A 20,350-nucleotide genomic window follows, 5' to 3' on the forward strand; every position below is an offset into this window, starting at 1 on the left:
TCTATTTGTAGAATAGTGATTTCAGGTACAGAGTTATTCCTGAAATGAATCTCCACAGCATCTGGTTTCTCTTCCACCACGTGACAGCTATGTCGGGCGTGAGATATACCAGATTTTTCATAATTGATAGGTCTCTTAACTTATGACCAAATTACATTATTTATGCAATCAATTATGGTGCTTAAACGTTTCAGGAGATCACTACCAATAATTAAACGATCAGTTGGCAGATCCACTATAATGACAGGGTGTCTTATGACCCTGTTCCCCAATTAAAATTTTAAACCAGGCAGTACCGTAGACTTTTAGGGAGTAACCCCCAACACCTATTAGAGAACCATCAAATTCTCTTATTTTAGGTTTGTGGGGTGTTAGCTCATTTAGCTGTGTGTAGTACTTGTGGGATAAGATAGTTGCCTGTGACCCAGTGTCAATTAATCCCCTGATAGGGTTGGAGACTGAATCTTGCAGCTCAACTAATACATAATATCTTCCTGCATTGTCTACCATTTCACACATAAAATTGGCATTCTCACACATCTGTGGGCTTCGCCACGTGTTACCTGAATTCGCCACGTTTTCCTGTGCAGAGGAAGCTTCATACCTACCTGTTTCCTCTATGACAGGGTCGGCTGGATTCTTTTGTACTGCATCTGTGGAAATAAGGTTAAGAGAGTGCTGCAAAGGAAGAGATTTGTTAATTTTTCCCGGATGAGGTTGCTTGTCATCACGGCTAAATCGTCCGTTTCCGGTCTGTGGGGAGATAACATGATTAGTATCATTGATATTTATTATTACATTTTGTACATCTCTCCTCTCCCCTTCAGGTGATACTGCAGTATTTATGACTGTGCCTGTGGTCCACTGCTGACCACTGGCTGTACCCCTAAAAAAGTATTGTTCGGTTGCTGAGCCGTAGATTTTTGACTCATATTAGCGATTTGTTCGCTCAACCGATTTAACTGGGTAAACAGCATATCTGCCTGATTGTACAAGTTACCTCTACCCCTGGGCCTATCTCAGCAGTGCCTCCATACAATATGTCAGTATATTTATGAAAATCTTAGCAGTATTCTCTAAACAATGTGTAAGTATATGGCAGGGAATATATTTAACAATCTTCCTTTAAACTAAACCTGCAATCAAACATACATTTGCTAAGACAATAAAATTAATCTAAATATCTGAATTCTTTATTATTAGTAAATAACTATGAACATGTTGATACGTACATATTTGTAATGATTAGAATATGAGTTAATATTATATGCGTTAAAACAAAAACTATTTAAAAAATGCTATGCAAAGCTCATGCCAATTTACTTTAAACCCAATCTTTCATTCAGAGCTGCATTTAAAATATTAAAATGAGACCTAAAATAGCAGTTACAAACATTCAGCAATATGATTTACAGTGTTAATTTAAGCAATAGGATAATATATATGTTCTGCTATTTAACTGCAATCCTAATACAAAATTAACTTACAATATCAGAACTTGCACAGATGATTTACTTAGCAAATCAGATACAGATTTAAACAATACCTAGGCTTATGATTACCAATTTAAAATACAATATACTTCACCAATTTTGAACCAATTCGTAGCGGTCTTTAGGTCATCTCAGAAGACAGATAAGTAATTTTGGCAATCAATGAGAAGGAGGTAGTCAGCTTGTTTAGATTGGTTTTAAAATGCCCAGCAGCAGATATCATCCAAAGTTAAAACAGCCTTTTTCCTTCTTCTCTTTTGCTTACTTATATATGTTTTCAATCATTGATGACATCATGTGGGTGGCACTACGGGAGCTGACCTTCCCATTGGTTATCTGGGAAGTCTAAATCGGATTGGCCCTTGGAGATTTCATTTTTAACAGCCAGAAAGAACCTTCTGGCTGTAGTTCTCGCAACATAACACCAGGTGGCAGCATTACAAACAGACAGTACAAAAACAATGCAGCATGACAATACATACAAATTCATTTAACCAACATTTTTAGCCAGTGAAATATTTCTTTAAACTATGTAATAACTGCCATAATTTCTTGTATTAATCTCTCCCAATATTAATTATAGGTGAAGCGGCATCAGATTAATTTCCTGATCGTTTTGATATGAAACGTCATGTTTTATATTATTAACATTGTATTATATTAAAGCAATTTAACACTGCTAATTATTAGCTTAAAATGCATTATAATTTTATCAGTATTCTGGCATTTCTTTGCAAATAACAGCTTATTTTTATATCTCCAGATTGGTAGTATTTAAAACTCCTGATATACTGCATTCACCCAGATGTAGTATGTGACATTTCTGTGTATTTCTTCCTGAATACATAAATCCTGTTTATGTAGATCTGAAATAAAAATAAATGTTAATGATCACTTCTCTTCAGGTCCATAAACATCTATTCATGTTCTTAAACACACAGAGGCTAAGATATTCATGCTTTCAAAATATGTATGTCTTGTATTTATTTTCCTAGTATATTTTATTTGAAATCTAACTACAGTTGCTTTGAAATCATAATGTAAGCCATGTGTCTTCTCTATGTTATTCTAACCCCAGACACAATGTCTGTGTCACGTGTATTCTGATGTTATCAGCCACACAGCCTGAGTCACTTGGCAGGCAGTTGTCAATTTTCAGCTCCTTTGAAGAATGTTTGTATCTCTCACATTTCTTCAGACGGATCGGCATTTCCCTTGGAGGAAATCCATATATGGGCCTGTATCCTGTTCTCTGTCAAAATTACTTCCCCAACATTCCTCTAAGTGACTGTATTAAATTGGGTAAGCCAAATGTCATAGAGTCATAAAACTCTGCATATAGTCAAATGAGCATGGTCACTGAGTCAGTTCCTTTTGGAAAATGTCTGTGTGCTCACACAGCAGGGGTCGTGCTTCAAAAGGCTATGCTGATTTCCAATCCTGATAAATGTGTATTCACCCAGCTCTCATCTTGTAGGGGGTTTTGAGTTAAATCCTGACATCAGAATTTCTATTCTACAGCACATCTGATAAAATAGACGGCTTCATATATATACACACATCCTTTTTATATTATTTCATTTACGTATATATATTAGTATATATATATATATATATTATGTCATTTACCTTTACCCTGACAATTTGTAGGTATTTTATTTAATTAATTTATTGATAGTGTAGTGTTAGGTTTAATTGAAACTTAGGTTAGGATTTATTTTACAGGTAATTTTGTAATTATTTTAACTAGGTAACTATTAAATAGTATTAACTATTTCATAGCTATTGTACCTGGTTAAAATAAATACAAAGTTGCCTGTAAAATAAATATTAATCCTAAAATAGCTACAATATAATTATAATTTATATTGTAGCTATATTAGGGTTTATTTTACAGGTAAGTATTTAGCTTTAAATAGGAATAATTTATTTAATAAGATTTATTTTATTTCCTTAGATAAAAATTATATTTAACTTAGGGGGGTGTTAGGGTTAGACTTAGCTTTAGGGGTTAATACAATTATTAGAGTAGCAGCGAGGTCCGGTCGGCAGATTAGGGGTTAATACTTGAAGTTAGGTGTCGGCGATGTTAGGGAGGGCAGATTAGGGGTTAATACTATTTATTATAGGGTTTGCGAGGCGGGAGTGAGGCGGTTTAGGGGTTAATACATTTATTATAGTGGCAGCGAGGTCCGGTCGGCAGATTAGGGGTTAATAATTGTAGGTAAGGTAGCGGCGACGTTGGGGGGCAGATTAGGGGTTAATAAATATAATATAGGGGTCGGCGATGTTAGGGGCAGCAGATTAGGGGTACATAGGGATAATGTAGGTTGTGGCGTTGTGCGGTCGGCAGATTAGGGGTTAAAAAAATTTAATAGAGTGGCGGTGATGTGGGGGGACCTCGGTTTAGGGGTACATAGGTAGTTTATGGGTGTTAGTGTACTTTAGAGCACAGTAGTTAAAGGGACAGTCAACCATAGAATTGTTATTGTTTTAAAAGATAGACAATCCCTTTATTACTCATTCCCCAGTTTTGCATAACCAACACAGTTATATGAATGTACTTTTTACCTTTGTGATTACCTTGTATCTAGGAACCTTCTTCCAGCCCCCTGATCACATGACTGTGACTGTTTATTATCTATTGTCTTAAATTTAGCATTGTATTGTGCTAGATCTTAAATAACTTTCTGTGCCTGAACACAGTGTTATCTATATAGCCCACATGTACTTTCTGTCTCTTTGTGTTGAAAAGAGATTTAAAAAGCATGTGATAAGAGGCAGCCCTCAAAGGCTTAGAAATTAGCATATGAGCCTACCTATGTTTAGTTTAAACTAAGAATACCAAGAGAAAAAAAGCAAATTTGATGATAAAAGTAAATTGGAAAGTCAATTAAAATTAAAAGTCCTTTCTGAATAATGAAAGTTTAATTTATACTTGACTGTCCCTTTAAGAGCTTTATGAACCGGCGTTAGCCCAGAAAGCTCTTAACTCCTGGCTTTTCTCTGCGGCTGGAGTTTTGTCGTTAGATTTCTAACGCTCACTTCAGCCAAGACTCTAAATACCGGCGTTAGAAAGATCCCATTGAAAAGATAGGATACGCAAATGGCGTAAGGGGATCTGCGGTATGGAAAAGTCGCGGCTGGAAAGTGAGCGTTAGACCCTTACCTACACGACTCTAAATACCAGCGGTAGGACAAAACCAGCGTTAGGGCCCCCTAACGCTGGTTTTGACGGCTAACGCAGAACTCTAAATCTAGGCGTTAATTTGTAAAAGCAGGGATGTAAGCTTAGGAGCTGGCTCATTTTTGGTTCATCACCCTGAGTAGTGCTTGCTAATTGGTAACTATATTTAGCCACCAATCAGCAATCTCTACCCAGGTGCTGAACCAAAATGGACCGACTCCTAAGCTTACATTACTGCTTTCAAATAAAGATACCAGGAGAACAAAGAAAAAATTGATAATAGGAGTAAATTAGAAAGTTGCTTAAAATTGCATGCTCTATCTGAATCATGAAAGAAAAATGTTGGGTTTGATATCCCTTTAACCTGGATTATCACAGGCCAGGTTCTCTGTCCTGCCTTTCTTTCTAATGGTTTTATATTCACTGATACAAGCACAGGCTAAAAAGGGGGTGAGTAGGAACTACAAAGCCCATGATGCACCTGGACGCAAAGCTGGAAGTTCAGTGAAACCAAGCAACAATGGAATTACAGACAAATGAATGGCTGCATAATGAATTTCTGAAAGTAAAAGAGCATAAAAGTAAAATGTATGAGAGAATTTTATTATCATAATATTGCTTGTATAAAACTGTAGGTTTGATTCCAATCTTTTAGATTTTTTTCTTTCAATATTGGAAAAATAGAATCTGCATTTTTTTTAATCTAAATCAAACGTTTCCCATGTGAAACACAGATGAGATTGCTAATTACCATGATATGTGATTTCCATTTCCCACAGCAGCACCTGAAATGACCTGTAATGGCAGCCAGTCACAGAAAACTGAGATATGTTAATGGTGTTAAAGGTACATTATCCCTTTACAATAATCAGTTAGTGAAGCTCTGTATCTTCACACTGGACACAGCCATTTTGGACACATAACATTTAAACTGGTCACAAAACTTCAAAAATGTTACACTTCCAGTCTCTATTATGTGAGCTAAACTGAAGAGCAAGTTACAGTTGTCAAAAGGCCAGTAACATCACAGCTCAGTGAAAGGGCGCTGCTTCTGTCTCAGGATACAACAATACCTGAGCTACAAGATGGCGGCACCCAGAATAAAATGCAGAGCTTGACCAGCCAGATTATGTAATGAGTTAAAATAAGATAATGGCTTTAAAGAGAGCTACATATACAGGAGAAAAAGCATGGTTAGTAGTAACCTGCTACTGTAGTCGTACCCAGCAGGTTAAGTTCCCTTTAACAAAGTCCATGTATGTGTTTTGCAATTGGATAGAGTGGTGTTTATGATAAGTATGTTAAACAGTATGAATACCATTTGTTTATGGGCAGGGTGGATATACTGGGCATGATTGCTCAATTATGTATTGTAAACATTATTATCTTAAAAAATATATATATATAATTATTTTAAAAAATTGATTAATAAAATCTAATTTTCTAAACTAACAAGATTTCATCTAAAGTCAAGAACAGTGCAGGAAAATAATTACCATAAAAAGAGTAGCTGCAACCAGTATTCCCTATAAGGCCATTTTTGTGAGCGGACCAGTAGTGAAACAGTTACTTAGGTAACAGCGCCCTGCAATTGGCAAACACTGCAAGGTATAGTTCTCTTATTTTCAATACTGGGCCGCACACAAAACTTGCCTTAGAGGGAATACTGACTGCAACACATCTCATCTTCTAAAAAGATGATTTTAACAGTTCTTAAACTGTAAATATTGAAACGACCACTAGGTGAAAAGGTTTAAAATATCAGCAAAAAGTCGAAACTTCTCTGTACAGAATAAGGTTTGTATTAGCTGATTTTTAATTACTGCAAGAAGACAGTAACACGGGGTTCTAGATAATATTTTTGTCATGTCCTGGAGTCCATCCTGAATCCTCAGCATGCTAGGTGCTGCTTTACCTGTGTGTCACTTGTAAACTGCAGCTTTAGGCTTCTTGTTGCTAATTAGTCTCTTGTTTTTCCTGCTTTGTGGCTCCACCTATCTGCAGCTCATCACCAATCACCTATAGCCTATATTAACCCAGCCCTTCCTCTAGTCCTTGCCCATTTATTGAGCTTGTCTCTGGGTGTTTCTTCATGCTGAATTCTTCCTGCCTTCTGTGGTATGACCTATTTCTTTCATGTAATTGGCAAGAGTCCATGAGCTAGTGACGTATGCGATATACAATCCTACCAGGAGGGGCAAAGTTTTCCAAACCTCAAAATGCCTATAAATAAACCCCTCACCACACCCACAATTCAGTTTTACAAACTTTGCCTCCTATATAGGTGGTGAAGTAAGTTTGTGCTTGATTTTTATGATTTCTTCTATGATAAGCGCTTCTAAGCATTCTGAAGCCCAATTCCTCTCAGAGTACAGTGTTTGTCAGAGGGATGTAAAGAGAGTATTGCCTATTAATTTTATGGTTTCCCTCACGGGAAATCATTTCAAGGGTTCTCTGTTATCGGTCGTAGGGATTCATCTCCTACCTCCCTTTTCAGATCGACGATATACTCCTATATACCATTACCTCTGCTGATAGTTTTCAGTACTGGTTTGGCTATCTGCTATATGTGGATGGGTGTCTTTCGGTAACTATGTATCATTATTTAAGACACTCTCAGCTATGGTTTGGCGCTTTATGTATTAATATAAAGTTTTAAATATATGTATTTTACTTATATTTGCCATGAGTCAGGTCTATGTGTATTTCCTTTTGCAGTCCGGCAGTTATGTTATGGGAATCATGTTTTAGGAAGTTTGTCTTACCTGGAGTATAGTCTTTTTCCAATTTGACTTGTTTTTTTCTTTGAAAACTTGCAGGCAAATTAGGCTCGCAAGGGCGCAAAAATTGCGTCATTCTTGGCACAAGAATTTTTTGGGCGCAAATGTGCGTCTTTAGTGACGCAAGTTTGTCATTTCCTGCGTCTTAGTTGACGCCAGGTTGTTTGGCGCGAATTTGGTTTGTTATGACGCGATTTGCATCATTTCCGGATGTTTGTTGGCACCAAAAAGATTTTCAACTTCCCTTTGCGTTGTGCGTCCTGCTTGGCGCCAAAAATTTTTGTTTTATTTTACCCCACTTCCTATATGCTCCTTGCCTTCTTTATGCTCAGAGGGCTATGCTATTTGCTTTTTTGTTCATTTTAGCATTTGCATTTTTTCCCATTCCTGAACTGCTATATGTGGAAATAGATATTTCTGTTTAAATGCTATTTTTTCTTTTACATTTTACAACATGTCTCAATCTGATCCAGTCTCAGAAGCTGCTGTAGGAACCATGTTGCTTGAACACAGTTCTACCAAAGCTAAGTGTATCTGTTGTAAGCTTGTGGAGATTATATCTCCAGCTGTAGTATGTAACAGTTGTCATGATAAGCTTTTGCATGCAGAAAAGGTTTCTATTAGTGATAGTACATTATTTGTTGTTCCTTCAACATCTAAAGTACATAATATTCCTGTTGATATTAAAAATTATATTGCTGATGCGATACAGAAGGCTATGACTGCTATAACGCCTTCAAATAAACGTAAAAGGTTTTTTAAAACTTCTCATAACACTGATGAAATTTGTAATGACCGGCAACATACTGATATATCCCCCTTTGATGAGGATCTCTCTGATTCGGAAGATCCTACTTCAGACATTGACAGTGACACTGATAAATCATATTATCTTTTTAAGATTGAGTATATTCGTTCTTTGTTAAAAGAAGTGTTGATAACTTTGGATATTGAGGAGTCTGGACCTCTTGATAATAAATCCAGTAAACGTTTAAATTCTGTCTATAGACCTCCTGTGATTACTCCTGAGGTTTTTCCTGTTCCTGATGCTATTTCTGATGTGATTGTCAAGGAATGGTTTAAGCTTGGTACTTCTTTTGTTCCTCAAGGTTTTATAAAGTTAAATCCTTTGCCAGTAACTAAATTAGAGTTTTGGGAAAAAGTCCCTAAGGTTGATGGTGGCATACTACTATTCCTATGGAAGATAGTACCTCTTTTAAGGATCCTTTAGATAGGAAAAATGAATCTTATCTAAGGAAAGCTTATTTGCATTCTGGCAATATTCTCAGACCTGCCATTTCTATGGCTGATGTTGTGGCTGCATCAACTTTTTGGTTGGATAGCTAAGCACATAGGGAAAAAGATTCTGATTTGCATAGCATTTGCTCATTTGCTTTAACATGCTAATCATTTAATCTGTGATGCTATTTTTTATATCATCAAGATTGATGTTAAATCTATGTCTTTGTCTATTGTAGCTAGAAGCGCTTTATGGCTCTAATCATGGAATGCTGACATGGTATCTAAATCTAGGTTACTATCTCTATCATTCCAGGGTAATAATTTGTTTGGTTCTCAGTTGGATTCTATTATTTACACTATTACTGGGGGGAAAGGAGTTTTTTAGCCCCAAGATAAAAAGTCTAAGGGTAAGTCTAAAGCTTCTAATCGGTTTCGTTCCTTTAATCAGAATAGAGAACAGAAAACCACTCCTTCCCTTAAGGATTCTGGCTCTGATTGGAAGCCATCTTCAAGTTGGAATAAATCCAAGCCTTATAAGAAACCAAAGCCAGTCTCCAAGTCTGCATGAAGGTGCGGCCCTCAATTCAGTTCTGCTGGTGGGGGGCAGATTAAAATTATTTCAAGACATTTGGGCAGGTTCCGTTCAGAATCATTGGATTCAGAATATTGTCTCTCAGGGGTATCGAATAGGTTTCAGAATAAGACCTCCTGTAAGAAGATTTTCTCTCTCTCACGTTCCAACAAATCCTTTGAAAGCTCAGGCCTTTCTGAAGTGTGTTTCAGATCTAGAGCTTTCAGGGGTAATTATACCAGTTCCACTTCTGGAACAGGGTCTGGGTTTTTATTCAAATCTATTCATTGTCCCGAAGAAGGAAAATTCTTTCAGACCAGTTCTGGATCTGAAGTTTTTTAATCATTTTGTAAGGGTCCCAACTTTCAAGATGGTGACTATAAGGACTATTCTGCCTTTTGTTCAGCAAGGTCATTACATGTCCTCAATAGACTTACAGGATGCATATCTTCACATTCTGATTCATCCAGTCCACTATCGGTTTCTGAGATTCTTTTTTCTAGACTAGCATTACCAATTTGTTGCTCTTCCATTTGGCCTAGCAACAGCTCCAATAATCTTTTTGAAGGTTTTCGGTGCCCTTCTATCTGTAATCAGAGAGCAGGGTATTGCGGTGTTTCCTTATTTGGACGATATCTTGGTACTGGCTCAATCTTGTCATTCAGCAGAATCTCACACAAATTAACTTGTGTTGTTTCTTCAAAACATGTTTGGAGGATCAATTTACCAAAGAGTTTCTTGATTCCTCAAGGGTCACCTTTTTAGGTTTCCAGATAGATTCAGTGTCCATGACTCTGTCTTTAACAGACAAGAGACAAATTAAATTGGTTTCTGCCTGTTGAAACCTTCAGTCTCGATCATTCCCTTCAGTGGGTATGTGCATGGAAGTTTTAGGTCTCATGACTACAGCATCGGACGCGATCCCCTTTGCTCGTTTTAATATGAGACCTCATATGAATCAATAGTGCAGGGATTATACTCGGATATCACAGTTGATATACTTAAATCCCATCATCGGATTATTCAAGGGGCCACTTTTTTTATCCTTCCTGGTCTGTGATTTCAACAGATGCAAGTCTCACAGGTTGGGGAGCTATCTGGGTGTCTCTGACAGCACAAGGAGTTTGGAATCCTCAAGATGCGAGGTTACCAATCAATATTTTAGAACTCTGTGCTATTTTCAGGGCTCTTCAGGCTTGGCCTCTATTAAAGAGAGAATCATTCATTCGTTTTCAGACAGACAATATCACAACTGTGGCATATGTCAATCATCAGGGAGGAACTCACAGTCCTTTAGCAATGAAACAAGTATCTCGGTGTCATATATTCCTTTGTTGCCTTGTTCTTTGACTTTCTTTTTTTGGTTCTTGTCCTTGCACCATGCCTTTTTGGTTTCCGTCCATATACCTCTGCATAAAAAGAATACTCCCACTTTCTACGATGCTTGGTAATCCTCCCTGCCTATCCAGCTAAACCCTAACGAAGTCAGCTATGTACTGACACTTACTTGTTGCTATCAGCTGTCTCTCATTCCGCTCCGACTCTACAGCGGTGACGTCACATGCCAATGGCTGTATTCTAACAGGGAACTCCAGCATAACTCTGGCTACAGCTAATTAGCGTCTGCCCTCTTAAAACGACTGGAACCAGATCCGGTACAGTGGCTTGCAACCCACATACCTTCAAGGTTCACAGTAAGTTTATATCAAAATTTGGATAAACGCTTTCTGCCTTCAAGTCGTAAACGTATTGCTTTATCTCTCACATATCCTATGAGATATAATCTTCTCTTCGTACTGCAATGTTTATTTATATGAACTCTTACGTGAAACATGTTACCAGGCTTAGTAATATAGCTAGCTTTAAGAATCTAACGTCTGCACTGTTAACTCCTTTTACCTCACACTTAAATCCTATGTGCACCTGCGTTATACTACTTGGTATAACCCAGCCTAATACTAATTGTTTGACTATCTGATGTTACAGAGGGGTTCCCTTGTGTCCACCAGAACCCTTCTCTGTATCCCAGTTGGTCTAGCTTACACTTCAAACTTACTTTTAAAAAAAAAATCTGCAGTTGTGGTTTTAAAACTGAGAAATATCAATCCTTTCCTTTTAGGAAGTGCAGAACATGACACTCAGATACTTTCATGGGCGGAATCAAACTCCTGTCTAATTTCTGTGATACATATCCCAGGTGTAGTCAATTGGGAAGCGGATTATCTTAGTCATTAGTCTTTACATCCAGGGGAGTGGTCTCTCCATCCAGATTTATTTTGTCAGATTGTACAGATGTGGGGTCTTCTCAAAATAGATCTGATGGCTTCCTATCTAAGCAAGAAGCTTCCTAGGTACCTTTCCAGGTCCAGGGATGCTCAGGCGGAGATGGTGGATGCGTTAGCAGTTCCTTGGTTTTACAGACCTGCTTACATTTTTCCGCCTCTAGTTCTTCTTCCAAGGGTGACTTCCAAGATCATAATGGAACAATCGCATGTGGTTTTGGTATGCGGACCTTGTCCGGATGTCCAGTTGCCAACCTTGGCCACTTCCTTTAAGGCCAGACCTTCTGTCTCAAGGGCCGTTAGTCCATCAGGATCTCAAATCACTAAATTTGAAGGTATGGAAATTGAAAGCTTAGTGCTTAGTCATAGAGGTTTCTCTGACTCAGTGATTAACACTATGCTACAGGCTCGTAAGTCTGTTTCAAGGAAGATATATTATCGGGTTTGGAAAACCAATATTTCATGGTGTTTATCTCATAAATTCTCTTGGCATTCTTTTAGAAAGAGCGCAACCACGACTCAAGGTAAAATGTTTAATATCTTTACTATGAGCATATAATAAGTTGCGCTTACAAGAAGATTTAAATAAAAACGCCTTTGAAACAACACACAGTCAATTAATTCCGGTTTCTGAACAGCTGATCCTGCTTCCACCTCCGTACACCTTTCGCGTGTGAAGTCCGTCAACAGCAATATCGAGGTAAGTCTTTTTATCCCTTGAAGTAGCAGTGATGTCTGTAGCTTTGTCCCTGTCTACGCGTTTCATCCGACTTCTGCAGACTTTGTCAAGACTCTGGACGCTGATTCCTCTGCTCGTGGGTTTCCTCTTTTAAGTACGGTTGGCCCCTCCTCTTAGCCGTGACCAGCACCAATTTAGTATCTGGATCCTCACACGCCCACTAGCCATGTTTATCGGGCGTGCGTGTTGGTTTTGTATGGTACAAATGAATAAAAGGAGTTCAGTCTTTAATAGCAATACATAAGTTATGCAGACTTTGTTTAAATTTCTTCCTAAGGTTGTGAATTCTAACAACATTAGTAGAGAAATTGTTGTTCCTTCCTTGTGTCCTAATCCTAAGAATACTCTTGAAAGATCTTTACATTCTTTGGGTGTTGTAAGAGCTTTGAAATATTATGTTGAAGCTACTAAAGATTTCAGGAAGACTTCTAGTCTATTTCTGGCGTATGTGGAGGTGGGACAGTCTCCGCCTCAGAGAATTACAGCTCATTCTACTAGATCAGTTGCCACTTCTTGGGTTTTTAAGAATGAAGCTTCAGTTGATCAGATTTGCAAAGCAGCAACTTGGTCTTCTTTGCATACATTTACTAAATTTTACCATTTTGTTGTATTTGCTTCTTCTGAAGCAGTCTTTGGTAGAAAAGTTCTTCAGACAGCTGTCTCAGTTTGATTCTTCTGCTTATGATTTAAGTTTTTTTTTCTTGAAATGTATGTAAAATCTATCAGAGAGACTTATTTTTTTGTGGATTTAATTTTTGCAGCGGAAATAGCTGTTTTTATTTTAACCCTCCCTTTCTAGTGACTCTTCTGTGGTCTTCCACATCTTGGGTATTTCTATCCCATATGTCACTAGCTCATGCCAATTACATGAAAGAAAACATAATTTATGTAATAACTTACCTGATAAATTAATTTCTTTCATATTGGCAAGAGTCCATGAGGCCCACCCTTTTTATGGTGGTTATGATTTTGTATAAAAGCACAATTATATTTCCAGTTCCTCTTTTTGTATGCTTTTCTACTCCTCTTTATTTTATCACCTCGCTACTTGGCTATTCGTTAAACTGAATTGTGGGTGTGGTGAGGGGTGTATTTATAGGCATTTTGAGGTTTAGGAAACTTTGCCCCTCCTTGTAGGATTGTATATCCCATACGTCACTAGCTCATGAACTCTTGAAATTAATTTATCAGGTAAATTCTTACATAAATTATGTTTTTGCCTGACTTCCTGACCATACATTTGCCTGCTAATTTTATACTGCTGCTGCCAGATCTGGATTTGACCTCTGCTTGTTTCCCATTGCTGATTTGGCTTGCCGATTCTGTACCTACTTGCTAGAACTTGACTTTTACCTTTTGCCTGTCTGACTATTCCCTGCATTTGCTCTGCACATTTCCTGGGTCTTAATTTTTAACTCTCCACCTGACGCAGACTCAGGTCCAGGATTCAGGGAGAGCTTCCTGGATTGTTCGTGGTCTGTCAATTGAACCACAAATTTTAAAAACACAATTTTTGAGACTTCTGTTTTCTATAAAAACCAAGCAAAGAATCTTAATCGACAATAAAAACAATGGAATGGCAAACACTTAAATCCAGATTAGAATGACATCATTGGCGATAGAATTCCTGTTTAATAAGACACATTTGCTGTAACTTAGAATAACGAAAATGTGAGTATAAAATAAAAATAAACATTTTAAGAGCACAATCATTGAAAGCTTTTTCTAGATGTTGTGCTTGTGATTTCTGTTTTCTCACGTTTTCTGCTAATCTAGGCCTAGATTTGGAGTTTGGCGGTAGCCGTGAAAACCAGCGTTAGAGGCTCCTAACGCTGGTTTTAGGCTACCGCCGGTATTTGGAGTCAGTCAAAAAAGGGTCTAACGCTCACTTTTCAGCCGCAACTTTTCCATACCGCAGATCCCCTTACGTCAATTGCGTATCCTATCTTTTCAATGGGATCTTCCTAACTCCGGTATTTAGAGTCGTGTCTGAAGTGAGCGTTAGAAATCTAACGACCAAACTCCAGCTGCAGAAAAAAGTCAGTAGTTAAGAGCTTTCTGGGCTAACGCCGGTTCATAAAGCTCTTAACTACTGTGCTCTAAAGTACACTAACACCCATAAACTACCTATGTACCCCTAAACCGAGGCCCCCCCACATCGCCAACACTCGATTACATTTTTTTAACCCCTAATCTGCCGACCGCCACCTACGTTATCCTTATGTACCCCTAATCTGCTGCCCCTAACACCGCCGACCCCTATATTATATTTATTAACCCCTAACCTGCCTCCCTCAACGTCGCCTCCACCTGCCTACACTTATTAACCCCTAATCTGCCGAGCGGATCTCACCGTTACTATAATAAAGTTATTAACCCCTAATCCGCCTCACTCCCGCCTCAATAACCCTATAATAAATAGTATTAACCCCTAATCTGCCCTCCCTAACATCGCCGACACCTAACTTCAAGCATTAACCCCTAATCTGCCGATCGGAGCTCACTGCTACTCTAATAAATTTTTTAACCCCTAAAGCTAATTTTAACCCTAACCCTAACACCCCCCTAAATTAAATATAATTTTATTCTAACGAAATAAATTAACTCTTATTAAATAAATTATTCCTATTTAAAGCTAAATACTTACCTGTAAAATAAACCCTAATATAGCTACAATATAAATAATATTTATATTGTAGCTATTTTAGGATTAATATTTATTTTACAGGCAACTTTGTATTTATTTTAACCAGGTACAATAGCTATTAAATAGTTAATAACTATTTAATAGCTAAAATAGTTAAAATAATTACAAATTTACCTGTAAAATAAATCCTAACCTAAGTTACAATTAAACCTAACACTACACTATCAATAAATTAATTAAATAAACTACCTACAATTATCTACAATTAAACCTAACACTACACTATCAATACAGATTGAGCTCGCATTCTATTGGCTGATCGGAACAGCCAATAGAATGCGAGCTCAATCTGATTGGCTGATTGGATCAGGCAATCGGATTGAACTTGATTCTGATTGGCTGATTCCATCAGCCAATCAGAATATTCCTACCTTAATTCCGATTGGCTGATAGAATCCTATCAGCCAATCGGAATTCGAGGGACGCCATCTTGGATGACGTCATTTAAAGGAACCGTCATTCGTCGTCTAGTCGTCGGTTGAAGAGGATGTTCCGCGTCGGCTTGGAAGAAGATGGTTCCGCTCCGCTCCAGAAGAAAGAAGATTGAAGATGCGGCTTGATAGAAGACTTCATCCAGATGATGGACTTCCGACTTCAGCCCGAGGATGGATTTCTTCAGTCGCCGCTTGGATCCAGACTTCAGCCTGAGGATGGACGTCGCTCTTCAGCCCCCCACTTGGGCTTGGATCAACACTTCCGAGGCTTGGATCAAGACTTCCGAGGACGGATCGGTGAACCTGGTATGGTGAAGATAAGGTAGGAAGATCTTCAGGGGCTTAGTGTTAGGTTTATGTAAGGGGGGTTTGGGTTAGATTAGGGGTATGTGGGTGGTGGGTTGTAATGTTGGGGGGGGTATTGTATGTTTTTTTTTTACAGGCAAAAGAGCTGAATTTCTTGGGGCATGCCCCGCAAAGGGCCCTGTTCAGGGCTGGTAAGGTAAAAGAGCTTTGAACTTTAGTAATTTAGAATAGGGTAGGGCATTTTTTATTTTGGGGGGCTTTGTTATTTTATTAGGGGGCTTAGAGTAGGTGTAATTAGTTTAAAATTGTTGTAATATTTTTCTTATGTTTGTAAATATTTTTTTATTTTTTGTAACTTAGTTCTTTTTTATTTTTTGTACTTTAGTTAGTTTATTTAATTGTAGTTATTTGTAGGTATTGTATTTAATTAATTTATTGATAGTTTAGTGTTAGGTTTAATTGTAGGTAATTGTAGGTATTGTATTTAATTAATTTATTGATAGTGTAGTGTTAGGTTTAATTGTAACTTAGGTTAGGATTTATTTTACAGGTAATTTTGTAATTATTTTAACTATTTTAGCTATTAAATAGTTCTTAACTATTTAATAGCTATTGTACCTGGTTAAAATAAATACAAAGTTACCTGTAAAATAAATATTAATCCTAAAATAGCTATAATATAATTATAATTTATATTGTAGCTATATTAGGATTTATTTTACAGGTAAGTATTTAGCTTTAAATAGGAATAATTTATTTAATAAGAGTTAATTAATTTTGTTAGATTTAAATTATATTTAAGTTAGGGGGGTGTTAGTGTTAGGGTTAGACTTAGCTTTAGGGGTTAATACATTTATTAGAATAGCGGTAAGCTCCAGTCGGCAGATTAGGGGTTAATGTTTGAAGTTAGGTGTCGGCGATGTTAGGGAGGGCAGATTAGGGGTTAATACTATTTATTATAGGGTTAGTGAGGCGGATTAGGGGTTAATAACTTTATTATAATAGCGGTGAGGTCCTGTCGGCAGATTAGGGGTTAATAAGTGTAGGCAGGTGGAGGCGACGTTGTGGGCGGCAGATTAGGGGTTAATAAATATAATATAGGGGTCGGCGGTGTTAGGGGCAGCAGATTAGGGGTACATAGGGATAATGTAAGTAGCGGCGGTTTACGGAGCGGCAGATTAGGGGTTAATAATAATATGCAGGGGTCAGCGATAGCGGGGGCGGCAGAATAGGGGTTAATAAGTGTAAGGTTAGGGGTGTTTAGACTCGGGGTACATGTTAGAGTGTTAGGTGCAGACGTAGGAAGTGTTTCCCCATAGCAAACAATAGGGCTGCGTTAGGAGCTGAACACAGCTTTTTTGCAGGTGTAAGGTTTTTTTTCAGCTCAAACAGCCCCATTGTTTTCTATGGGGGAATCGTGCACGAGCACGTTTTTGAGACTGGCCGCGTCTGTAAGCAACTCTGGTATCGAGAGTTGAAGTTGCGTTAAATATGCTCTACGCTCCTTTTTTGGAGCCTAACGCAGCCATTCTGTGGACTCTCAATACCAGAGTTATTTTAAAGGTGCGGCCAGAAAAAAGCCAGCGTTAGCTACGCAGGTCGTTACCGACAAAACTCTAAATCTAGCCGCTAGTTTGCTGTACGAGATAACACACATATGTCTATTGAAAACATACATATGTAAATGTATGTTTTGTCCACTACTGAGAGACTATACAATAGTGCTGAATATAGGTTTTATAAATCTAGACCATGAGACCCATTTATGAAGCTGTTGCTGCAGTTTTGGGGCCTGGGCGTTTCAGGCTATCACAAACAGGCCTGAAATGTTAGTTAAGACTATTGCCTTAACATCTCTTCCACCTCAGATCTGGTAGAGTTAAATTATCCTGATGAGATCTGATGACAAGCCCTGCTCTCATGTGATTAGTTACACAAGAACAGGGGGCGTGGCTGCACAAAGATTTGCTCATGTAATAATAATTATGTGCAGCTGATGCTACCTACTTGCTGCAATGCCAGACAGAGAAGGTTTCTGTGAGCAAAACTTTCCTGTCCAGCATTTAATAAATGGGGGGACCATATACTGATATATACATCTAAAATGTTGTATGTGGCCATTTCAGAGTGTATTGAGCATGCTCAAGATAATATAATTATTTAAAATCATCTTGGAATACTGGTCTGTGGAAGGGAAACATTTTCATTTCTTCAAAAAATTTAATTTGTTAAAAATATAATTTGTCGTTTTAGTTCATTTTCATTTATGGTCTGTATGTTTTAAATAAAATTTTTGTTTTGCGCTACAATACAGATTTTTGCCATTTTGAAGCTGTAATCAGCTATATTAGCTTTAGTATTGTCATTCTATGTAATTTTTAAACTTAAGGCTGTTACACACACCAAGTTATGTGGCGCTAGGCAAAGCAGCTGCTTTGCGCCGTGTCGCAACCTGATGCGACTGAGTACACAGAGATGAAAAGGCAGGACACACTGAGCGCGCACAGCTACATCATCATGCTGCTCGCCGCAATGCTTGCAGTGTGTCACAGCCTTTATTCTTTTACAACCCCAATTCCGAAAAAGATGGAACAGTATGGAAAAATGCAAAAAACAAAAAAAAAAAATTCATTTGAACATTCAATTCACCCTTTACTATATTTAAAACACATTATTAACATAATTTGATGTTTTACTTTGTTTACATATAGAGATACTATGTGTTAGTAACATACAGCATGACTAAGGGTGTAATCCCCGAAACGTCACTTGTTTTTCTGTCTGAAGAATAAAGATGAATATTTCTTAAAGAGGTGCTGTGGACACTTTTGTATATACTGGTATTTGGAGGGGTCTGGCAGTACACCCCAGTCTCATGAGCACCCACACAGTAGTGCTGGCCCAACACTTGGTCTTCTGAAATAGGGGAGGGGCAGGCGGACATTTTTGAACTACAGAAATGAACATTTTTACATGCTAAAACAATATTGTTGAAAATTGGGCTACATTTAAAAATAATAATCGTTTTAAACTCTATATGTAGGATTTCAAAGCCGTTTTGGGTTGACTGTCCCTTTAAGAAGCAGTGGCCGTAAGATTTTGCAAAGGCATTTGATACAGTGACATGAGAGATTTATGTACACAATGAAGGGACTGGTAATAGCTGAAAATGTTAGCTCATGGATAAATAACTGGATAAAAGACAGGGAGCAACAAGTAATAGTAACTGGAGCATACTCAGATTGGACAAAGGTAATCAGTGGAGTTCCCCATGGATCAGTACTGGGCCCTGTTCTTTTTAATATTTTTATTAATGAGCTGGAGCAAGGAATAAATAGCAACAACTCTATTTTTGCAGATGATACAAAGTTGTGTAAGGTCATTAGATCAGTGCAAGATGAAATTGCTTTGCGAAGGGATTTACAAAAATTGGAAGACTGGGCTGGTAAATAATATTTAATACTGGAAAATGTAAGGTTATACATTTTGGAAGTAAAAATAAGCAACTTATTGTTTAAATGGGACTAATCTTAGCAAAACAGAGGAAGAAAGAATACCTCATGATTTAGACGCTAAGGGGTTAATTTTTTTTAGCCTGTGTGCTAAGAACATTTGTTTTTTCAAGAAGAACTGTGTTGTTGTGTTTTGTGTTAATGAGTTTTCCCTTTGATCAGCTACAATCCCAATAAATAATCTTGAAGATACACAAGAGAACTTTATTGCCCCAACCTGTCAGCAAAGGGATTGATGAAACACAGGGTCTTTTTTAAAGAACTAACATGGGGTTATGGACCAGAAAACCAGCCTGGCAAATTAGTGCTTTTATAAGTAATAATGCCTCAGAAACATAAAAAATGCAATATATATGGTGTTTAGTATCAAAATACTCCTCACAAGATCACTAAGAGATTGCCTTTCTGTGTATATGAAATAGATGTACTTAACAGAAATTATAAGGTATTCTATCATTTCAGCCAAAGATGTTGAGCTTTATGACCGGTTGTAAAAGTGAGGGGTGGATAGTTCCCTAAGCCCCTCTGTAAAAAAGAATACAGAGTTCTCTGTGTGTAGGGTGGGGACACTCCCCCTGGAAGATCCAATGCAGAGGCTGCTACTATAGGCGGATACTGCTATTTCCGCCACAACAAAAGTTCAACATGAATCCAAGATAGTAGCGCGCTGTGCAGGTGCAGGTTCAACAAACCACATGGAACTGTAAAAATCCAACCACTTTATTACATACTATTAAAATCATGATGGTCAGCACATCTAAAATTCAACAGGTAATATGGACAGGTTCAAACGCAGACAGGTTTCATGCACATGCGCACTTATTCACTGCTCACCTGTGAAACTGTCTATAGACCTATTTAAGGTATAATTTTTAAATTAACATACATATCTGTTGTTGTTGGCTCAAGTAATCTGATATGGAAAGAGGTATAAAATTGTGTGTTTTAACATTACAAGTGGTTCATTCTACTTGGGAGGCTGCTACAGCATGAGTGACCATTTCTCTTACCCATCTCCCTGGGGCAGACTTATAATCTAGGAACGTATTAGGTCTGTTATTTCTCCTTTTTATTTTAAAACTGTTTGCTTGGGTATA

The sequence above is a fragment of the Bombina bombina genome, chromosome 6 (genome assembly GCF_027579735.1).
Source record: "Bombina bombina isolate aBomBom1 chromosome 6, aBomBom1.pri, whole genome shotgun sequence".
NCBI lineage: Eukaryota > Metazoa > Chordata > Amphibia > Anura > Bombinatoridae > Bombina > Bombina bombina.